The following is a 22,572-nucleotide window of genomic DNA, read 5'->3' as shown; positions in this document are numbered from 1 at the left end:
CTCCTTAAAAGGCTTCCAGTGATTAGATTAAGCATCACTCATTGCAGAAGACACTCCCCTTGGCTGACTGCAAATGGAAGCAGCTGTGGACTCAGCTGACATGATCATTATTTAATTCTATAAAATATCCTCATCACAATGGACAGGCCAGCACTTGCCCAACCAGACAAACAGGTACCACCACTTGGCCAAGTTGACACATGAACCTGACCATGACAGTGTGACACTCCTTGCAATTAAAAAAATGAAATACTATCATTGAAGTTAATGGCAAAAGGATCAGAGGAAGGCAGTAAGTACCCTTGGGGTGTTGCTGTAGTTGAAAATGGTGAACGTTTTGATTTTACAATTCTGAGAAAAATAAGAACACACATGTAGGACTTGAAAGATGTCAAATATTAGTGTATGTGTACACTAACAATGTACACTATGAGAACCACAGAAGCAGAAAACTGGCAGCTGTGATTTATAATGGAGTTGATAAGAACAAGAATAAAGGGCAGCTTACTAAGAGCTCTCTGGAATAGATGGAGGAAGAAAGAAGGGAGCATGTAGTCAAGATGAAGAAGACAGAGATGGAGTTGGAACAGGTGTTTGGAATTAAGATCAAAGAAAAAGTTCAGAACTGAAGGATTCTGAAGCTGAGCTTCAAGGGCATCATGAGCAAACGAAAATGAATTTGGAAGTACAGCACAAAGAATTGGAGGAGATACATCCTGAGTTTGAGGATGAGAAAGCTAACCGGGAAGCTCAACAATGTATATTAGAACAACAGAACTCTTCAAGAACCTTGGAAAAGAACTAGAAGAAAAGAAAATCTTTTAAACCCTGTATTGACCACCAGTTACGTATTAGTTGCCAGTATGCCACCATGGATGTCAGTGTTGGATCCGTTTGAACAGTTTGCACCAGTTTATCCATACTGATGGGTTTAACAGCATGACAAAACTCATTATTCTGTTGTTGTTGTTCTTGATGGAGATTAAGATGCCTTGAATTGTCTAGGGTTGTTGTGCACTTAGAAAGTATCAGCTCTAAGTACCTTTCCTACCTTTTTTTCCTTTTTTATTTTTAAACAGATGTCTTCAATTTAATGTAAGTATATTTTACTCTTGTACAATCATGTTTTGGTAGTTTGATTGTTATATTCTGAAATAAAAGGACTCTGGGAGGTTTTCATTGAGGATAAATTGCCAGCATATGATGCAAACTATGCTTCTCTGTGATACTTATAATACAGAAGTTTCATTCAATGCAATATTTACAATAAATGTAACTTAGTCTAACACAGTTGACCCAATTTTTTGACACTTCCATTGTTTAAAAAAACAAATGAAAAAAAACCTATATGCTTACACTGCACCTAGAGCTTTTTTATAATCTTTTTTGTTTGCTTATTTGTTTTGGATTCTTTAAATATATATTACTCTCATTAGTGCCCTCTTTAGCCAGAATCTCATTACTGCTTCTTTTTTTTACTGCTTCATTTTCATAATGACATTTAATTTCGATATTTTCCATGTATTAGTACTGCTAAAACAGAGTACAGCATCTTTCATATGACAAGAACTAACAAGAAAACTTTCCCTTAACTTCCTTTTTTACACTTTATGGTTAAGTAGTAGACGGGGGAAATGCATTTACAGATCATTTCTAAGCAAAATTATGAAGCTAATAACCAACTTCTTTCTACCTATGTGCAGTCTCTTTATTTTACTAGAAATAGGAATCATGGAAAGAACAAAAAAAGTCATCTGCATTTAACTGTATTCATATATTGGATTTCTGAATTTTTTTTAGTTTGTATTGTAAAAATTTACATAATAAAAACTTGTGATGAAAAAAAATCCTGGATTTTTCTATACTCTTTGTTTCTTAAAATAGAAAAAATATGACAACTATGCTTTGGTGCCCGGACTAACATTTAAAATGACTACAACTGTTTAATGACTTTTTTCAATACTTACTGATTTGCTATTAGATGCTTAAGATACAAAATAAAACAGAACCTGTTCTTGGGAGCTCACAATTTAGAAATGAAGAGCCACATGAATATCAGCCATCTGCAATGAAAAATATTTACTGAAGGGATTGATTACATAGTTTTCAACTGTGGTCTTCAGTTAAAAAAAAAAAAAAAAAGAGGGGGTTTTATAGCATTCACAAGACATCTCTACATTGATCTCCCCTCGACTCACCATACCAGTAATACCTAAAAAAGGGATTATTAAGATATGAGAAGAGTGGTAGAAGAGAAAACTTAAACAGATCACAAGGTCATTTACAATCTGGCCCTGCTTATAACAAATCCCGTTTCTCACCGTTCTTCATGTTCACATTTCACTCTTCAACTCTAATGATCTCAATACATCATGCTTCCTCTAATATCCAACTTTCTTTTTAACATGCTGGTTTCTACTGCCTGAATGCCTACATATAATCTGAATATCTGCCTCCTTCAGAACACTGATCTCACGGGTAGTATCAATTTAGATTTTGATACATCTCATCAGAGTGTAAACATCTTAAGGAAAGAGACATTATTTCTTCATCACTGGATCTCCATTACTTTACATGGTACCTGGCATACAGTATGAATGAAATAAATGCTTTTGAATAATTAGAAATAAATGCATATAGAAACTGGGAGGGGAAGCAGGACACAGAATTGTGTTTCTATTCATTTACTTCCTTTGAACTCACCATATCTTACAACCATCAACTCTACCCCAGAATTTGTCATGTTAAATACACTCGGTACCAAGTCAAGTAGCTGACCAAACTAAGTGTGGTCACATTCATCCCACAAATATTGACTGAATTATTTAGAATTCTGGTCCTAGGCTAGGCAGTTTAGTCACAAAGATGAATAAGACACCGTTCTTGGCCTCTTTAAACTTTTAAAATAACTTTAAAATGCTTTTCCCCAAATTTCTATTAAGGGGCTCTGAGAAATGTAATTATGTTAGAAGTGTATTCAGCATGTTTTGCTTTAGTATAGTATTATGTTCATCTTCTACACTGAGGGTCTTTATGAGAATGGAGTATTGCTATTGCATTTATTACAGGATAAGAGTTCAGGATATTCTATGATCTCTCCAATGGATCATCACATTCATCAGGCACCTAAATCCCAGAAGCTTTTGTTTCCATGAAGAACTGCTTACTTTCTAAACACTGCTAATCATGTAGCTGTTTTTTTAAAAAAATTTACTGTGGCAAAATATATAACAAAAATTTTAAAGGTACAATTCAGTCGTGTCAATTACATTCACAATGTCATGTGCAACCATCAGCACTAGCTATTTCCAAAACCTTTTCATCACTGCAAGCAGAAACTCTGTACCCATTATGCAATAATCTCCACTCATCCTTCCCACTAACCACTGATAACCTCTAATCTACTTTCTGTCTCTATGGATTTGACTATTCTAGATATCGCATATAAGTGGAATCACATGGTATTTGCCCTTCTGTTTCAAGGTTCATCCATATTGTAATAGGTATCAGAACTTCATTCCTTTTTATGACTGAATAATAGGTAAATGTAAGGAATATACTACACTTTGTTTATCCATTTATCTGTTGATGGACACTTGGGTTGCTTCAACCTTTTGGCAAATCTGAATAATGTCACTATCTACATTTATATGAGTATCTGCTCAAGTTAATTTTCAATTCTTTTGGGTATACATCTAAGAATGGGATTGCTAATCATAACATAATTAACCACATAACTGTTTTTGGAAGACACTGTCATGGAAGAAGAGAATATCGTTAGGATGTCAAGCATCAAACTCAACTACCTAGAATGAATTGCCTGCAGTAAGACATTGAGCTAGGTTTACCTCTCTATATTTCAGTATCTTCCCATTCCTCCTAAGAATTATGTGAATATACATAAAGTGCTTATAAAAATGCCTAGCACATAGTAAGTGCTCATCAACTACAAACTATTATCATCATCATGGTTCCCTGTGCTTTGGATTCCAGACAGATCACAGCCAAATTTATAATTTAATTTTTTTAACTTTTATTATTGTATAATACAACATATATACAGAGTAAAGAAAGAAAAAGGCAACAGTTTTCAAAGTACTCTTCAGTAAGCAGTTCATATATATATATTTTTGTTTGTTTGTTTGTTTTGCATGGGTAGGCACCAGGAATCGAATCTGGGTCTCCAGTATGGCAGGCGAGAACTCTGTCTACTGAACCACCATGGCTGACCCTATAATTCAATTTTAATAATTGTACAAAGACCATGACAAAATCCTGAGGAATACAACACTTAAAAGATGGGCAAAAGACAAAAATCCTAAGGAACCTAAGGGAGTACTCACAGGCAAAGGGTAAGCCAGTGTGTCAGAAAAATGCATTGAGGAACACAGTCAATAGTACTGGTTATCTCAAATAAATAGAAACCATTATGTATTCAGGGTAGGGACAGAAGGCAGACTGTCATAATCTATTGAAAATATATCTGAGTACTTAATATGTACTTGTTTTGTGCTACATGTTTTATATACATTTAATCCTTAATCACGTAATTCTTAACTTAATCCTCAACTTTTTTTGTAGTTTAACAGCCAAAGCAGGAACAAGTATGTAAGCTGGAGGAGAAAATAGGTGTAAATGAAAAATTGTAAAGATGGGACGAGCTTGATAGGCTCAAACACTGATGGAATGAACTAACTAATAAAAGAGCAATTGGTATCAGAAGAAAAGTGGATATTCAGGAGGGTAAAGTCCATAAGAAGTCTTCTAAGAATGGAATCTAGAGCTCAGGTGTAGAGATTAGTCTAAGATCAGAAGCTGTGTCTATAATGGCAGGTTATTTTCCAGCTAATACAGTCTTAAAGAACTTGATTTTGAATGTCTATATTGTGCACACTCTTTCCAATTTGCCTCAGCCATAGTACTACTGGCTATGCTACGATTTCAAACATTTATATTAAATATACGGCTTCTAAAGGTATATGATTTTTCTACCCCTTGACAGCAAGACTTTTCCACTATGAACAGTAAGAAAAACAAGCAAACAAACAAAAAACCAGAATGAGTATAGATGTATGAAGATTTGGTGGCAGGAAATTGGGGGATTTCTCAACTGACATTTCCATTTTCTCAGTGAAAAAAGAATACCAAGTCATCTGCTAAGAGTGAGTAGGAAAGTAAAAAGCTAGAAATGTGAGGAGGGTGGTAAATGCTTATATCTCTGTGGAAAATGAGAGAGAATTAGAAAAAATCGAATTACAGTGCAAGTATAAGAGTCCATTTGAGATTCCCAACAATAAATTTATAGTGCTTGTTACTGTATATGTGGATTTTTTTTTCCAATAGTGCTCAGACAGTTGGAAAAATGAAGGTTTGAGATTTTTTTCAGATTGGTTTGATAAAAAGACAGTGGGGAGAATTAGAGAACACTGACAAGAGAAAGGTTTAAGGCTGATTACATCATGAGAAGGGAAGAAAATAAATTTAGGAAGGGATTGATAAATAAATTTTATGGAATAGAAATACTGTTAAAGATGAGTTGGAAGTAGATGATTGAGCAATATAGAACTATAGGAAATAGTATGCTCAGGGAATCAAACTGCATTGATAACTTTGGAAGTAAATTCATTCTGGGTGCAAGAAAAAGGAGTGCATGAGTGCTAAAATGGAGAAGCAGCAGTCACTAGGGATAAGAAGGTCAATAAAATGCAAAGCAGGATTGTGCATGCACCAGAGAAGTAACCCAGGCAGAGAATGAGATGAAAAGGAAAACTAAATCTAGAGCAAATCTTCCACTAAATAAAGAGGAATGTTGCAGAGGTCTGCATATGAGGGAAATTATAAGGCAGGGTATCCAGAAAACACGAATGACTGAAGAAGCAGGAATTTTCATGAGCATGTAGAACTGCTAAGATCTAAAATGGGGCATAGAGAAAGGACATCAATCTCTGTCTCTGAAATGTATGGAGTATAAATTTCTGGTCCAGAAGAACTGCTCTTGTGTGCGCGCTCTCTCCCTCTCTCCCTAATATATACGAAGATATATATTAATTTTATTTAAACATAAACACCATTAAGATGAAGGATAAGCAGAAGTTCAGTATGGGAATGTATACACTCTACCAATACTTTTAGGACTTTCCAATGGAAAATCTTCCCCTTAAATAAAATTACCATTTCTGTATTTTGGAAAAAGAATCTGCTTCACTTATTATTAGCAACTTAAACAGATAAAGAGACAGCACTTAAACATAGGGAAAGTATCATCTTTCCTCAAAATAAACCAAATTCCATGCCAATATAGAACTCTGTGGTTAAGGCTGAAGCGAGTGTAAAAAATTCTTTTGTGTTACTCCTCTGCATGAACTTGCTTGGGAAGTCTCTGAGCCCCAACTCAGAGTTAGAATCTAACTCAGAGTTAGAAGTATCACATATACACTAAGCGGAGTGTTCATAATCCTAGTACTCTGCCTATTGTACTGAAAGTTTGCAATTAATGTCTATGGAAAGGGAGGAGGATGTTAAAAAGACTAAAACGAAAGCAAAAAACTTAACCTCTTCAAACATAAAGAAAGGGGCATGTATAAAATTCCCAGATACCATTCCTTTCTAATAGAAAATGTTCTACATAATAGAAATTGTGGCTAATGGCAAGTCTCAATTTCCTTTTTTAAGTAAAGGAAAAAAAATTAAACCATGAAAATGAGGCCAATTTGAGTCAGTGAGACTTCAACTTTTTGCCAGCTTTTCACATATCTGGAACAGAACTGATTTTGACTGCCAGGGTTAATGCTATCTTTTCTATCTTGTAAATTAGTCTTAAGAAGAAATAATAGAGGCTATCTCTAGCTTGAGAAAAGTCAATCTGTTACTGTAATTGAGTGCTCTCTTGTCTTACCTATAACCCTCACCACCATTCCCCTACAATTACAGAAGACTTGGACCTCTTTGAACACCTATCTTATCTGTGTACACTCAGTAACCCTTACTTAGTAATTACGATGGAAATTTTAGCAGAATGAACTAATGTTGAAATGTGTATGGAATATGTAAACATTCTATACAATATGTATATAGAATATTTTTAAAAATTTTAAGAAACATAGCATGAAGGGGACTTCTCTCTCTTAATATGTGTGGTAGTAAAAGGAATATGTTTATTTTGAGAAAATTCATCAAGCACTTTTTTTCTTTTTTGATGAGCAGGCACTGGGAACCAAACCCGGGTCTCTGGCATGGCAGGCAAGAACTCTGCCTGCTGAGCCACCGTGGCCCCATCAAGCACTTTTAAAAACAAAAATAAGAAGATTCAAAAGGAAAAACATGAACTTGGGAGAAGTTCTTCAAGGATACTTTTATTAGGAATAGAAAGGGAGATGAGAGAGTCACAATAAAGGGGAAAACAGGCAGGATGGAATGGGGGTGGTAGTGAAGAGACATGTTTACTTTTTTATTCTATATACTTCTTTCCAGCTGTTTCAGCTTTTCTGCAATAAGCATATACTGTTATTCTTAATTTTAAGCTATTATAGTTAAAAACCAAAACAGATCATTTATTTGTTTTTATATCCCTTGTGATTAGCCTGGTGTTCAGAAATACTCAATAAACAATTCCTTTTTCTTTTTCTTTTTTTTTTTTTCTTTTTGTATGCTGTATGGCGGGGTCACATTTCATTATTTTTCATGTGAGTATCCTGCTATTGTAGCACCATTTGTTGATTTTTTTTTTTTTTACATGGGCAGGCACCGGGAATCGAACCCGGGTCCTCTGGCATGACAGGCAAGCATTCTTGCCTGCTGAGCCACCGTGGCCCACCCAATAAACAATTCCTGAATGGATATATAACTTAAATTTCCTGAAACTTAATACATTTCTAAAACCAAAAAATAAACTTTTTCCTGAGAAAAGTTGAATCTTATAATTACGATTTTGCTTTAAAATCGACTTGATATAAGAAACTGAAAACGTTATATAGTGTTTTGGCTAAGTTATAAACTATTATACCTTACATTTTTATAAAGAGATATCTTTCTTCCATGCATCTTGTTTCCAAATAACAGCAGCTAAGCACTTTAGATTTACAGAATTTTAGATATGAAAGATACCCTGGAGATAATCAACTATAATCTTATTTTCAAAATAAGAACATTAAGGTCTAGAGGGGTTAAATGATATGTACAGGATTCTAAGAGAGGTACAGCTGGAACTTAGGTTCTGAAATTTATACATAGTTCATTCTTAATTTCAATTATTGTTCTCTAAAGAATCTATTCTGGGGTAACTCTAAAACTGTTGATTGGAAATTAATATTACTTACTGCTCAAATCCAAAGTGTTAAAAAAAACTTCAAATGCAAATTTTGTGGGTTCAAATATGGCCTGCATAAATCCAAATTTTGGACCTCCCTTTAAAACAATCACTACAACTACTACTTCAATACATTAAAAAAAATCATTTGACAGATAATATTGAATCTAAATGTTTTCTACAAGACGTAAAATGATCAAAGATGCTATTAAATAGGCACATTTTAAACAGCCAGCAGCTGTTTAAATCAAAAGGTACTTACTTTGGATATAATGAATTCTAAGCATCATTTACATATCTTAGCTCCTACACTTTGTAAACTGAGAAGAAGACATAGTGACATTTATCTCAAAATCAATGATTCAAAAAGAAGCAATTTACAGGGATAGCAGCTGAGTGAATGATAAGAAATGGTTTGGTTAGCTATTCTGGGAAAGTGAGAATTCACTTTTGCCTTAGAATTCCACAAATTTCATATTATCAATAATTTAATCCAAGCAGATAAATACTGAAAAGAACAAAAAAAACTAATTAATATTTGTGTTACATACTGTCTTTTAAAATAACAGAAGTCTGTTTTGCTACCAGATGCTTTTTGTTGTTGATTAAGATCTTTTAAGAAACACATTTAAAACATTTTGACTTCTTTTAAAACCTTAAAAAAAAAAGGTGAAACTGAAGTTTTAAAAATCTGTTGTGCATTAAAAAGAAAATTAAATTTAAATGCTTTATATTGCATGTTAATTTTTCAATTCTACCTATTTCAATAAAAAAACACTACACAGATCAAGAGAATGAGATCAAGAGAATGAAGTGGCCATGGTATATCTGAATTTAAGCCAAGGTATTTCACAAGGTCTCTCATGAAGTGTTTTTCTACCACATAACACAATGATAAATCACACTAGCCACTGGGTTCAAAATTTCACCTTAAAACCCTCAAAACCTGTCCCTGAAATTAAAAGTTTTACTGGATGTATCTAAGATTATAACACATAAATAACTGAAAAGGAAAAAAAGATAACTTGCACTTTTACCTGTAAGACATTCACATTATTTTACAAATTAAATAGGTCTGTGAAGAAGCAACAGATTTTAGAGGTGTACTGCTACAGCTAGTGCTATTCCTATTATAATCTTTAAGTTAAATATATTAAAATGTATTGATTTTATTGTGAAGATAAGGAATGGCGCTAATAATAAATAAAACTAAACATAAAATTTAATTAAGAATCCAAAGTTTTTTTTCTCATCTCAATTAAAAAACCTTTTTTTCTTGAAATGATTTTGTTTCCATGGTCCCCTGAACCAGCCACATTCGAATCCAAGGTTGTTGATTAAAACTGGGATTCCAAGTTCCATCTCAGACGAAAATCAGAACCTATGGAAATGTCCATCAATCTAAATTTTAAGCAGTGTTTATTCACTTTAAATTTAATTTGAAGAGGCAAATCTATTATTGTTTATTAATGATTTTGTTAAATCTCCTAGAATAATTACAGCTGATAGGCTTCATCATAAAAATATATCTTATTACAACTTCTGGGTCAAGATGGCAGCTTAACAATTTGTGCATTTTAGTTCGTCCTCCAGAACAACTACTAAATAACCAGAAACAGGACAGAACAGCTCCTGGGGCCACATCGGTGACCAGACACACAGCGTACCCCAGTCTGGACCAGCTGGACCGGCTGTGAACCCCTCCAGAACCGTGAGTTCCCAAAGCTGCAGCGGCCGGCGCCCCTCCCTCACAGGCTGCTTCCCAGAGGGGAAAGGAAAGGACTTTACCAGCAGCAGGGACTGAGCACAATTAAATGCTAATTGTGGAATTAATTAACAAATTCTGACTACTAAAACTAGGCCCCCAGCTTAGGTGAACCTGCTGAAAACAGAGGTAGCTCATTTTTGCCCCAGCACCAAGGGGGCAGGGCTGACAGAAAAAGGGGAAAAAAAAGAAGGAAACAGACGTTTTTGTGGCTGTGTTTCTACAAAGGCTTCACTGCCTTTGGATATAGTGGCAGGACTTCTCAGACTGCAACTGCCCCAAGCATAGGCAGAAGTGAGCTCTTTGGGGGGGCTTGTCTGGAGCCTGTGCCTTCCCCAGGGGAGGGGTGAAGCCCAACTCAGGTGGAATCCCTCCCTCAAGGAATTCAGACACCAGGGCTTTGTAATTTGAAGCCATTAAAACCAGCCTACAACCTCTCCTCTGTCTCCACCATGCCCCCAGCGGGGAGAGCCTTCCAAAGTTAAAGGTACCGCATCATCTTGTGCTGGTGGGACCTACAGGCAGACAAGTGCCACATACTGGGCAGGATAAGAAAAACAGAGTCCAGAGACTTCACAGGAAAGTCTTTCAACCTACTGGGTCTCACCCTCAGGGAAAATTGACACAGGTGACTCTTTCCTCCTGATAGGAGGCCAGTTTGGTCTGGGAAAATCTGGCTGGGGTCTATAATATCTAAGCAGACCCTCCTAAGTATGGGGGGAAAAAGGACCACACAAGCAGGGCAAGAAACAAGAAAACAAGAACTGAAAAATTCTCCTCTGTTAAACAAAACTTAAGCTAGAGGTCCAGATAAAGCTGAACTGAATGTCAAAGAACAGATAGACAACAAATTCATCCAGCAAAAAAACCCTAGGTAAGAGAAGTGAAAGCAATCTCCAGAATAAACTAAGGTAATTAAATGCCTAGACGCCCGCAAAAAAATAACAAATCACACTAGGAAAATTGAAGATATGGCCCAGTCAAAGGAACAAACCAACAATTCAAATGACATACAGGAGCTGAAACAATTAATTCAGAATGTATGAACAGACATGGAAAACCTCATCAAAAACCAAATCAATGAATTGAGGGAGGATATAAAGAAGGAAAGGAATGAACAAAAAGAAGAAACTGAAAGCCTGAAAAGACAAATCACAAAACTTATGGGAATGAAAGGCACAGTAGAAGAGATGAAGAAAACAATGGAAACCTACAGATTATAGATTTCGAGAGGCAGAACATAGGATTAGTGAACTGGAGGACGGAACATTTGAAATTCAGCAAGAAAAAGAAAATATAGGGAAAAAATGGAAAAATATGAGCAGGGACTCAGGGAACTGAAAGACAATATAAAGCGCACGAATATACGTGTTGTGGGTGTCCCAGAAGGAGAAGAGAAGGGAAAAGGAGGAGAAAAACTAATGGAGGAAATTATCACGGAAAATTTCCCAACTCTTATAGAAGACTTAAAATTACAGATCCAAGAAGTGCAGCAAACCCCAAAGAGAATACACCCAAATAGACATACTCCAAGACATTTACCAATCCATCATATACAAGGGAAGCCCAATAAGACTATGCGCAGATCTCTCAGCAGAAACCATGGAGGCGAGAAGAAAGTGGGATGATATATTTAAATTATTAAAAGAGAAAAACTGCCAACCAAGAATTCTATATCCAGCAAAATTGTCCTTCAAAAATGAGGGAGAAATTAAAACATTCTCAGATAAAAAATCTCTGAGAGAATTTGTGACCAAGAGACCAGCTCTGCAAGAAATACTAAAGGGAGCACTAGAGACAGATACGAAGACAGAAGAGAGAGGTGTGGAGAAGAGTGTAGAAAGGAAGACTATGAGTAAAGGTAAAAAGAAGGAAAATTAGATATGACATATAAAATCCAGAAGGCAAAATAGTAGAAGAAAGTACTATCCATGCAGTAATAACACTGAATGTTAATGGATTAAACTCTCCAATCAAAAGACATAATCTCAAACAGAATGGATTAAAAAATAGGGCCCATCTATAAGCTCTCTCTACTCAAAGGACATGAGGGCAAGGACACAAATGGACATTTACGCACCAATGTTTATAGCAGTATTATTTACAATTACCAAGAGATGGAAGCAGCCAAAATGTCCATCAACAGACGGTTGGCTAAACAAACTGTGGTATTTACATAAGATGGAATATTTTGCAGCTGTAAGACAGAATAAAGTTATGAAGTATGTAACAACATGAATGGACCTTAAGGACATTACGCTGAGTGTAATTAGCCAGAAACAGAAGGACAAATACTGTATGGTCTCACTGATATGTACTGACATTAGTGAATAAACTTGGAATATTTTCTTGGTAACAGAGACAATCAGGAGATAGAATTAGGGTAAGATATTGGGTGATTGGAGCCGAAGGGATACAGATTGTGCAACAGGACTGAATATAAAAACTCAGAAATGGACAGCACAATATTACCTAACTGTAATACAATTATGTTAAAACACTGAATGAAGCTGCATATGAGAATGACAGAGGGAGGAGGGCTAGGGCATAAATGAAATCACAAAGAAAGACAGACAAAGACTGAGATGGTATAATCTAGGAATGCCTAGAGTGTATAATGATAGTGACTAAATGTACAAATTTTAAAAATGTTTTTGCATGAGGAAGAACAAAAGAATGTCATTACTGCAGTGTGCTGAAAATAGATGGTACTTAATATTTTAAAATTTCAACTTATGTGTGAGATTAAAGCAAAAAATGTTAATTTGGTACAAATTTATTCTTTCATTAGTGCATCTCCTAATATAACTTATGTAGATAGTTGATTGAACACCTTAAGTACATGGAACTTTGTATAGGACATGAGATTTTGTTGGTTTGTCCAGGTGATGCCCTGATGAATCCCAGAGTGATTTGATCAGTGAGTGGAAAAGTATTTGCAAAGTTCCCTTCGGGGAATGGTGAGAACGGGGGAAAACTCAACTTCCCCAAGTTGAATTCTTGATATTCTCACAAGCAGCGTGGGCAACCAAAGCTATAGGCTTAGCCCCTAGTCTTGGGTTTTGTTCAAATGAAACTTAACTCCACAGGGGATAGGTCAAGTCTACTTAAAATTAGGCCTAATTTTAAGAGAACCTCTCCCCCAAGAGCACCTCTTTTGTTGCTCAGATGTGGCCTCTCTCTCCAGCCAACACAGCAAGCAAACTCACCACCCTCCCCCTGTCTACCTGAGACATGACTCCTAGGGTGTGGACCTTCCTGGCAACGTGGGACAGGAATCCTAGAATGAGCTGAGATTCAGCATCAAGGGATTGAGAAAAACTCTAGAATGAGCTGAGACCCAGCATCAAGGGATTGAGAAAACCTTCCTGACCAAAAGGGGGAAGAGTGAAATGAGACAAAGTGTCAATGGCTGAGAGATTCCAAACAGAGTCGAGAGGTTATCCTGGAGGTTATTCTTACGCATTAAGTAGATATCACCTTCTTATTCAAGATGCAATGGAGAGGCTAGAGGGAACTGCCTGAAAATGTAGAGCTGTGTTCCAGTAGCCATGTTTCTTGATGATGATTGTATAATGATATAGCTTTCACAATGTGACTGCGTGGTTGTGAAAACCTTGTGTCTGATGCTCCTTTTATCTACCTTGTCAACAGATGAGTAGAACATATGGAATAAAAATAAATAATAGTGGGAACAAACGTTAAAATAAATTTAGTTTGAAATGCTGTTGATCAATGAAAGGGAGGAGTAAGGGGTATGGTATGAAAACTTTTTTTTTTCTGTTTGTTTTATTTTTCTGTTGTCTTTTTATTTCTTTTTCTGAATTGGGGCTAATGTTCTGGGAAATGATCATGATGATGAATATGCAACTATGTGATATTGTGAATTACTGAGTGTATGTGTTGGGAATGTTTGTGTTTCTTATAATTTTTTAAAATTTTTTATTTATAAAAAATTATTATTTATTTATTATTTTATTTATTTATAAAAATAAAACAGAAAAAATATTTCTTATTACAGAATTTTAAGGTTATATGTTGGAAGAATAGAGAACTTCAGAAAACAGTTAATACTCCCTAAATTATAGAAACCTGAGTAATAAGAATGCACCATTAATGAAATACCTCATTTTTACACAAGTCAAATTAACCAGATTACTTACATATGAATACCTAGGATGAGCCCAAGTTTAGCTTGCAGAATTTTTCTCAATAACTATAATCATGCTTTTAAACAAGGAAGTTATCTTGAATAAAAGTTCTCATAAAAGAAAAAGGTTTCGACATTTCTGCATGAGAAAGTTAATAGTTTTATTAAGTGCAGATTCATTAATGCCTTACACTATATTAACATTTCTCTCTTTTGAAATGAAAAAAAGCATGCTGAAGTAAGTTTACAATAGTAAAACAGCTTCACATGGCTTAGCTGCATGTGACAGATCAAAACTCTTAACTGCTTTAAAGAGAATTCATAAGTAGCAAATATAAGTATCTACAGCACTTACGAAAACAATAAGTATCATATACAAACTCACATAATACATAATACAGCTCAAAATATGCCATATTTAGACTCTAAATTTAAAAATAAAAGATGAGATTTATTTTCCAGTATTAGTACTAATACTGGAGATATTATCTCCCAATAATATTTCCCTGCTGTCTGATGGTATGATTATTTTCCAGTATTACTTGGAATAATTACTAGTACAGGAAATATTACTTCCAAATAACTAAAGATCTGGAAAAAATTATAAAAGAAAATCCCAGAAATCTACTAAATTGGACTTTAGGAAGAATGCTTGTTTAGAATGACTTCTTTTTTAAAGGTCAAGAATCACATTCTATAAAATTTCTAAAACAGTTCTCACATATTTACTGTAGGCAGATTATATGTTCAAAAGTAGAGTTTTATTAATTGTGAAACTGTGTGGCTTTAACATTTCTGAACATTTTTGTTAGGAATAATTCTGAAATCAGCATAATGATGGAGAAACCTCTGATCTGAAGAATGCATATTATGCCAGAAAAGTTTCTGCTTTAGTCATTTTTTCTTCCAGTTATAGATCTATTGAAATTCAGTAGGAAAAACAGTACTTTATTAGTTGTGGGTAGTTGACACAAAATAAGGAATATAAATGGATATAAGGCAATTTAATGTAATGCTTTGGCCTCTAGATCAAAACTGAAAATATTTTCTAAGTAACTCAAAACTTACTAAAAAATAGATGGGCATATGCTGCCACCATGTGGTGAAAAAAAAGTAAGACCACTGAGGAGAAGACGATTTCAAAACCAGGAAGTCTTGGAGTAAAATGGAAAATTTGTGTTCCTAATTTCCAGTCTCAAAACTCAGAGACGAAACAGAAGTAATCATCTACTAAGTCAGCTCTTACACAGAGTGTGCCTCATTTGTGTCACTAGCAATGGGGAGAGAATATGCATATTTTAAGAGAAAGAACAGGTCCAGAGTAAGGGCCACCAAAATGGCAGAACTAGAAATTGTTTTATATGTACTATTAAAAAAAGAGGGCTAACAACTTTTACTTCCTGTTCTTGGAATCCAATCTCCATGCTACAAGAGGCCTAAAGCACATGGAATGTCACATGGAGAAGCAAGGTGTACAGTTTGAGAGCCCAGTTCAACTCTGGCCCCCTCCAGCACCAATCTTTCCAACCAGGTCAAGCCCAAATGGCTACAGCCCTAGTCACCATCTGTATCCAGCTGAGCTTTATTAACCCAGAGAACCATAAGGGACAATAAAATGTTGTTTAAAGCCACACATACACAAATTACCCACATTTACATGGGGGAAATACATAGCGAAATCTGCTCATTTTACTAATGACTATAAATGTTGTCTCCCCCACCTCTCTCCCCAGTTCTCTGGATTTCCCTTTCATATGCCCTATTCTGAAATGAAGCCTTTAATTTAAACTGTATATAGCACTGGGGTATATAATATTGATGTTCCTAATGTTGAATTTGCTTTAGCTATATAAATCCACTCATATCCCCAAAATGTTTTGTGTGTTTCGATCTATGTTTCCTCCCTTTATGCCACAGGTAATATTTTTATTGTACTTTTCATATCATGTAAAAAATTTTAATTGGGATATGAGAAGTTTTCTTTCAATGTGTGTAAACTTTATTTTTGCTTCAACTGTGAGAATATTTCTTAATATTGATCACACCAGAAGAAAATATTTCTTAATATTGATCACACCAGAAGAAAATATTATTTGCAAATAATGAAATAAATTTATCATGTTTTCAAACTGTGGAGAAAAAGAACTCAGATGTAGCTAACAAATCTTTTAGTTTCTCTTATTAAACAACTATGGAGTTGTCCTTATTGCTCTCATTTTTTAATATGAGAGCATTTTTTTTTTTGCCACCCACATTCTTTCATGTTTCTATTAGCTATTACTTGTTCTATGAAATAATAGTAACTTCTTGTATTTATCCTGAGTTTATCTTTCTTCAAGTCAATACTTTATCTGTACTTTGATTTTATGAACTTTAATCCCATTTTTCTCAGCTGTTAGTATCTGTTATGGATTGAACTGTGTCCCCCAACAAGATGTTCAAGTCGTAACTCCCAGTCCTGCAAAATAGGATCTTTCAAGATGTCTGTGCTGGTTTGAAAGGAACATGTACCCTAGAAAAGCCATGTTTTAATCCTGATCCATTTTGTGGAGGCAGGCTTTTCTTTTAATCCCTATTCAGGACTGCATGTTGGAAACTTGATTAGGTTTTCTCCGCGGAGAATGACTTACCCAAGTGTGGGTATCAACTTTTGAATAGAGGGACGTGTGACTCCACCCATTCCAGGTAGGTCTTCATTAGTTTACTGGAATCCTTCAAAAGAGGAAGCATTTTGGAGGGAGCCTTTTTTCAGAATGAGGAGACAGCGACAAGAGGCAGAGAGCCCACACTGCCAGAGAGCTTTGGAGATGAAGAAGGAAAATGCCTCCCAGGGAGCGTCATGAACAAGAAGCCAAGAGAAAAAGCTAGCAGACACCATCATGTTCACTATGTACCTTTTCAGTTGAGAGAGAGAAATCCTGAATGTCATCAACCTTCTCGAACCAAAGTATCTTTCCCTGGATGCCTTAGATTGGACAATTCTATAGCCTTGCTTTAATTGGGGTATTTTCATGGCCTTAGAACTGCAAATTAGCAACTTAATAAATTCCCCTTCTTAAAAGCCATTTTGTTTCTGATATACTGCATCCTGGCAGTGAGCAAACTAGAACAATGTCATTAGTTAAGATGAGGCCCACCATAAACCAATATGATTAGTGTCTTTATAAAGAGAGGAAATTTGGCAACAGGGAGCAGCAAAGACTGATCGTGAAAGACGGCCGTGTGATGGAGGAGAGACTGAGTTATGCCACAAGCTAAGAGATATCACGGAATGCAGGCTACTGCCAGAACTCTACAGACTTCAGAGAAAGCATGGCCCTACAGATACCTGGACACTGTCTTCTAGCTCCCAGAACATTGAGGTAATAAATTTCTGTTGTTTAAGCCAATTGATTTGTGGTACTGAGGTACAGCAGTCCTGGCAAACTAAGACAGTGTCCATCTAATACCTTTTTATATATCCTCACATAGTAAACTCAGTCTCCCAACTATCAGATTTTAGTTCCTATATTCTGAACTTTACAGCTTTATATGGAATTTTGTTTAATTTTTAACCGATAAAAAGTATAAACAACCAAAATTATAAGCGATAATCCAAAAACTACATATTTTGTTCAAAGGTATAATGGCATTTAAAAGTTTGTTTCTAATATTTATTTTTCTTTAATATATCAAATATTACCGCTCACATTGATGCAAAGCAGAACAGATTGAGAAAATTGTCTCCAATGAAGGTAAAGTCATTTTTAGTGAGGAAGGGTGAGGTCTTAATGTCAAATACGCTACTGCATAGACTAGATTTTGTTTTTCTTCACTAGCACTTAAAACGAAAATGTAAAGTGATTCTGTTTCTGGTTATGGCTAAATAAGCACCCATGTGACCAATCCTGATGCAGAAACAACTGTAAATTCTGGACAAAATACACAAACAGCTCCCTGAAGGCACAGAAGAGTGACCAAAATCAGGCATATTCTGGAGGGAAATCCATCCACTCACCCATATGTGGAAGAAGGGAACAGCACTCCTCGAGTTTCCTGGGTTTTGTTTTTGTTTTTGTTTGTTTTTATTGGCTGTTAGTGTGAGGGCAGGCCCAGTCTGTATCACATGGGATGGACAAAAGTGCAATAGAAAACTCTTAGTCTTTTTAGTTTGAAGAATTAGAAGACAGAGTTTGGGGCAACTACAACTGTTCAAAAATGAGGGATGAATTCCAGACAATGCCAGAGAGGGGGAGATCTGAAATCTATGGATAATCTTTGCCAAACACTGACTGCCTGATATACATAGGACAGAGTTCCAGCAGCCCTGCTAAGGCTAAAAGAACTAAACTGATATTTAAGCTGCTGCCCAAGCAACAATGTGTAGTTTGAGTGCAACCAACTTAATTCCTTGCTAAAACAAAAACTTCAGCCCTCTCTAGAGGAATAAAACAAAATCCAAAGTCTTGACAACCTAACATTCAAAATATTTGATTGAATTTTACTCAATGATTTAAAAAAAGAATGTGAAGAAACAGGAAAATGTGATTCATTCTTAAAAGAAAAGACAAGCAGCAGAGATCAACTCCAAAGGTGACCCAGATGTTGGAATAAGCAGACAAGGATTTTAAAGCAGTTATCTTAACTATTCATAGTAATAAAAAGGAAACGTCCTCACTGTGAGAGAAAAAATATAAATCTCTGTTGAAAAATAAAAGCTATAATAATTTCATTTATATAAATATACCCAAATAAATAAGAAGTGAAAAATCCCACTCTTAAGTGTTTACCCAAGAAAAATGAAATACATGTTCACATAAAAACCTGTATGAAAGTGATTATAGCAGCCTTATTTATAATTTTTCCAAAGTAGAAATAACCCAATGTTCATCATTGATGGTGGATAGATATATTCATATAATGGAGTACTAGCCAGCAAAAAAAAAAAAAAAAAGGATCAAACTATTGATACATGAAAAAATGGTACGGAGACTTCTCACAAAACTAAGCTTGATATGCCTAAGAGTTACTTCTGGAGGACCTCTTTTGTTGCTCAAATGTGGCCTCACTCTCTCTAAGCCAACTCTGCAAGTGAAACCATTACCCTTTCCTCTACGTGGGACATGACATCCAGGTGTGAAAGTCTCCCTGGTGATGTGGGAGATGACTCTCAGGGATGAATCCAGCCCTGCCATCCTGGGATCAACAATTCCATCCTGACCAAATGGGGGAAAAGAAGTGTAACTAATAGAGTATCAGTGGCAGAGAGAGTTCAAATAGAGTCAAGAGGCTACTCTGAAGGCTGCTCTTATGCAAGCTTCAGTTAGACCATGCTACCTAACATAACCTGCCAAACCCCAACCAGGACCATTCTAGGCAATCTTAAAGAATACCGAGGGCAATATATAAGATTCCACAAGGGTTCCAGGCACTAGAGCAACTTGCCAGAAACCTAACCTTTAGATGGCTTCCAGGTTCAGATAAGTCCTGGCACCTAGCCCAGCCTCTCCAGAACATCAGACAGTTCCATCTTCCTACCCTATATTAGGGACTGATCCTTCCAATGTGAAAAATTTTAAATGATCATAGCCCAAACACTCCCAAAGAGAGGGATGGAAAGATCAAAGGTCATGGTGGAGTTACACAGTGAAGACAGGATTTAACAAATGAATATATGAATGCTGAATCCTTAAACTGATATCTCCTTTAGTCTCCAACATCTGAGGAGCTAAATGTAAAAAACCTAAAATTGTGAAAACCCTGTCAAACTCAGAAATATGTTTTACAACTAATTGTGGTGCTGTGCTTTAAAGTTTATTGCTTTTATGTATGTTATCTTTCACACAAAAAAAGAAAAAAATCGACTGAAAAAAAAAAGGATGATAAATGGACGGATATGTGGATAGATGTGCTGGTTTGAAAGGAAGTATGCCCCCTAGAAAATCCATGTTTTAATCAAAATCCCATTTCATAAAGGTAGAATAATCCCTGTTCAATACTGTATGTTTGAAACTGATTGGATCATCTCCCTGGATGATGTGATTTAGTCAAGAGTGGTTGTTAAACTGGATTAGGTGATGACCTATCTCCATCCATTTGGGTGGGTCATGATTGGTTTACTAGAGTCCTATAAAAGAGGAAACATTTTGGAGAATGGGAGATTCAGAGAGAGCAGAGGAGAACGATATAGCCATGAGAAGCAGAGTTTATCAGTCAGTGACCTCTGGAGATGAAGAAGGAAAATGCCTCCCAGGGAGCTTCATGAAACAGGAAGCCAGGAGAAGAAACTAGCAGATGACTCCGTGTTCGCCATGTGCTCTTTCAGATGAGAGAGGAACCCTGATGGTGTTCACCATGTGCCTTTCCAGATGAGAAAGAAACCCTGAACTTCATTGGCCTTCTTGAACCAAGGCATCATTCCCTGGATGCCTTTGATTGGACATTTCTATAGACTTGTTTTAATTGGGACATTTTCTCGGCCTTAGAACTATAAATTAGCAACTTATTAAATTCCCCTTTTTAAAAGCGATTCCGTTTCTGGTATATTGCATTTTGGCAGCTAGCAAACTAGAACAATAGACATGGAGTAAAATGGCAATGACAGAATCTAGATGATAGATATATTGGTGTCTGTTATAAAATTCTATGTGTCTGAAATTTTTATAATAAAAGAGAAAAAGTTTCCACTGTTTCAGGACAGGTGATCAATTTTGAACATGCTAATTTTGGAAATATAAACTGGCAGGCAATAAAAAAGAAAACTTACATGGGGTGCACAGGTAGTTCAGTGGTAGAATTCTCCCTGCCATGTAGGAGACCCGGGTTTGATTCCCGACCCATGCACCACCCTCCACCCAAAAAACAAACATATGTTTTAATCAGTCCACTTATTACCTTTCTTCATGTTTCCTCTCCAATGCAATAGATTCAAATGTTAAATATTGAATAGATATTGTATGAGATTGGACTTAGATATCTCTGGAGAATAACATTTTCATTTCTCATTGAATCAACTTCTCTTTTATTCCTACTTTTTGGCTCTCATCCTTGACCCACTAAAAAGAGAGCAATTCCTTGGGAACTCATGATAACAATTCCTAAAAAGTATATCAATTTTTTTAAACTAAAATTTAGAATGTGTCAGCAGTTTTTTCAAAATCTATATATTTCTCCCCTACTTCCTCTTTATAATAGTTATCATCCAAATGAAATTATAATGATGTTCATTTATAAAACTTTGTTGTCCCTTCTCTAATAGGTTATACTAAGTATTAGTGATTAATACTAAGTATTAATGATCTGCAAGTTGAATGAGGATGGAAGTGTGGTTTATAAGTTTGCAGTTATTGGGGTCCTTAATTTCTAAGGTGAGGCAGGTATTTTACTAGCTCTCCAGCAATCAGACCTACCTTGAATACTCTCTTTAATGACGAAGATTATATACACAAGCTGCAGTTTTAGGTTCATCCTTGAGGTTCAATAAAATAAAATTCTTGGACAAATACTCTCTGGTCATGTTATTTTTTTAATTTTAATTAAACAACAAGAATTTATTGGTTCACAGTTTTGAGGCTAAGTCTAAATCAAGGCATAATTAAGACAATGCTTTCTTCCCAAAGACCGGCATTCTGGGGCTGGATGCCTGCAATCCTTGGTCCTGGGCTCCTGTCACATGGCAATGTACATAGAAACCTCTCCTGGCCAATCTGTTCTCTTCTGGGTTCCACTGAATTTCAGTTTCTTGCTTTCCATAGCTTTCTCTCTCTGAGTTTCATTCTGCTTAAAAAGAATTCCAATAATAGGATTGAAACCTATTCTGATTGAACTGGGATACATCTTAACTGAAATAGCTTCATCAAAAGTTCCTACTTACCCTGCTTCATGGGTAGTAGTGAACTTTCTCTCTTTGAATCCCAGTATCATGGGTTGGCTGTTATGCACATGGGCAGAGAACTCTAAATTTGTTCAGTATCAATTTTATCACAAAATTATGTAGTTCCTTTAAAACTGCAATCAAAGTAACACTGCTACATTAGTTCTTTACAAATTTTAAAGTAGACTGTGAAAGTACTTCACAGTTTTGGTAGCATGACACGATGGATGTAAGAAAAAACTCTGAAGTGTAGGCTTAAAATCAGTTTAAAAAGGGGGTGAGGGGGCACACTGAACTTTTAAAATGGTTAAAAGGGTGACTTTTTATGTTATGTGAGTGTTAATTCAATGAACAAACTGAAAAAGTAAAAAAAAAAAAAAAAAAAAAAAAGTTCCCAGTTATACAGGTTCACACTCACAGGAATGGATCAAGTTTAAGAACATGTTTTTCTGGGGTACATAGCTCTAAACCACTATAGGAGCCTAACTGAGGACTTTAAG

The 22,572-nt window shown here is 35.6% G+C and overlaps 1 protein-coding gene and 1 pseudogene across 7 annotated transcripts in view; one reads left to right on the top strand and one right to left on the bottom strand.

Annotated features, from left to right (window-relative positions):
• PIBF1 (progesterone immunomodulatory binding factor 1) overlaps positions 1-22,572 on the bottom strand; it is a 341,226-nt gene that overhangs the window by 265,720 nt on the left and 52,934 nt on the right. The gene's annotated exons all lie outside the window — the stretch shown is intronic.
• On the top strand, positions 249-898 carry LOC143679542 (septin-7 pseudogene; annotated as a pseudogene).

The sequence above is a fragment of the Tamandua tetradactyla genome, chromosome 4, assembly GCF_023851605.1.
Source record: "Tamandua tetradactyla isolate mTamTet1 chromosome 4, mTamTet1.pri, whole genome shotgun sequence".
Taxonomy (NCBI): Eukaryota; Metazoa; Chordata; class Mammalia; order Pilosa; family Myrmecophagidae; genus Tamandua; species Tamandua tetradactyla.
The sequence above is the reverse complement of the archived record's forward strand: the minus strand, read 5'-3'. Positions and strand labels throughout refer to the sequence as shown.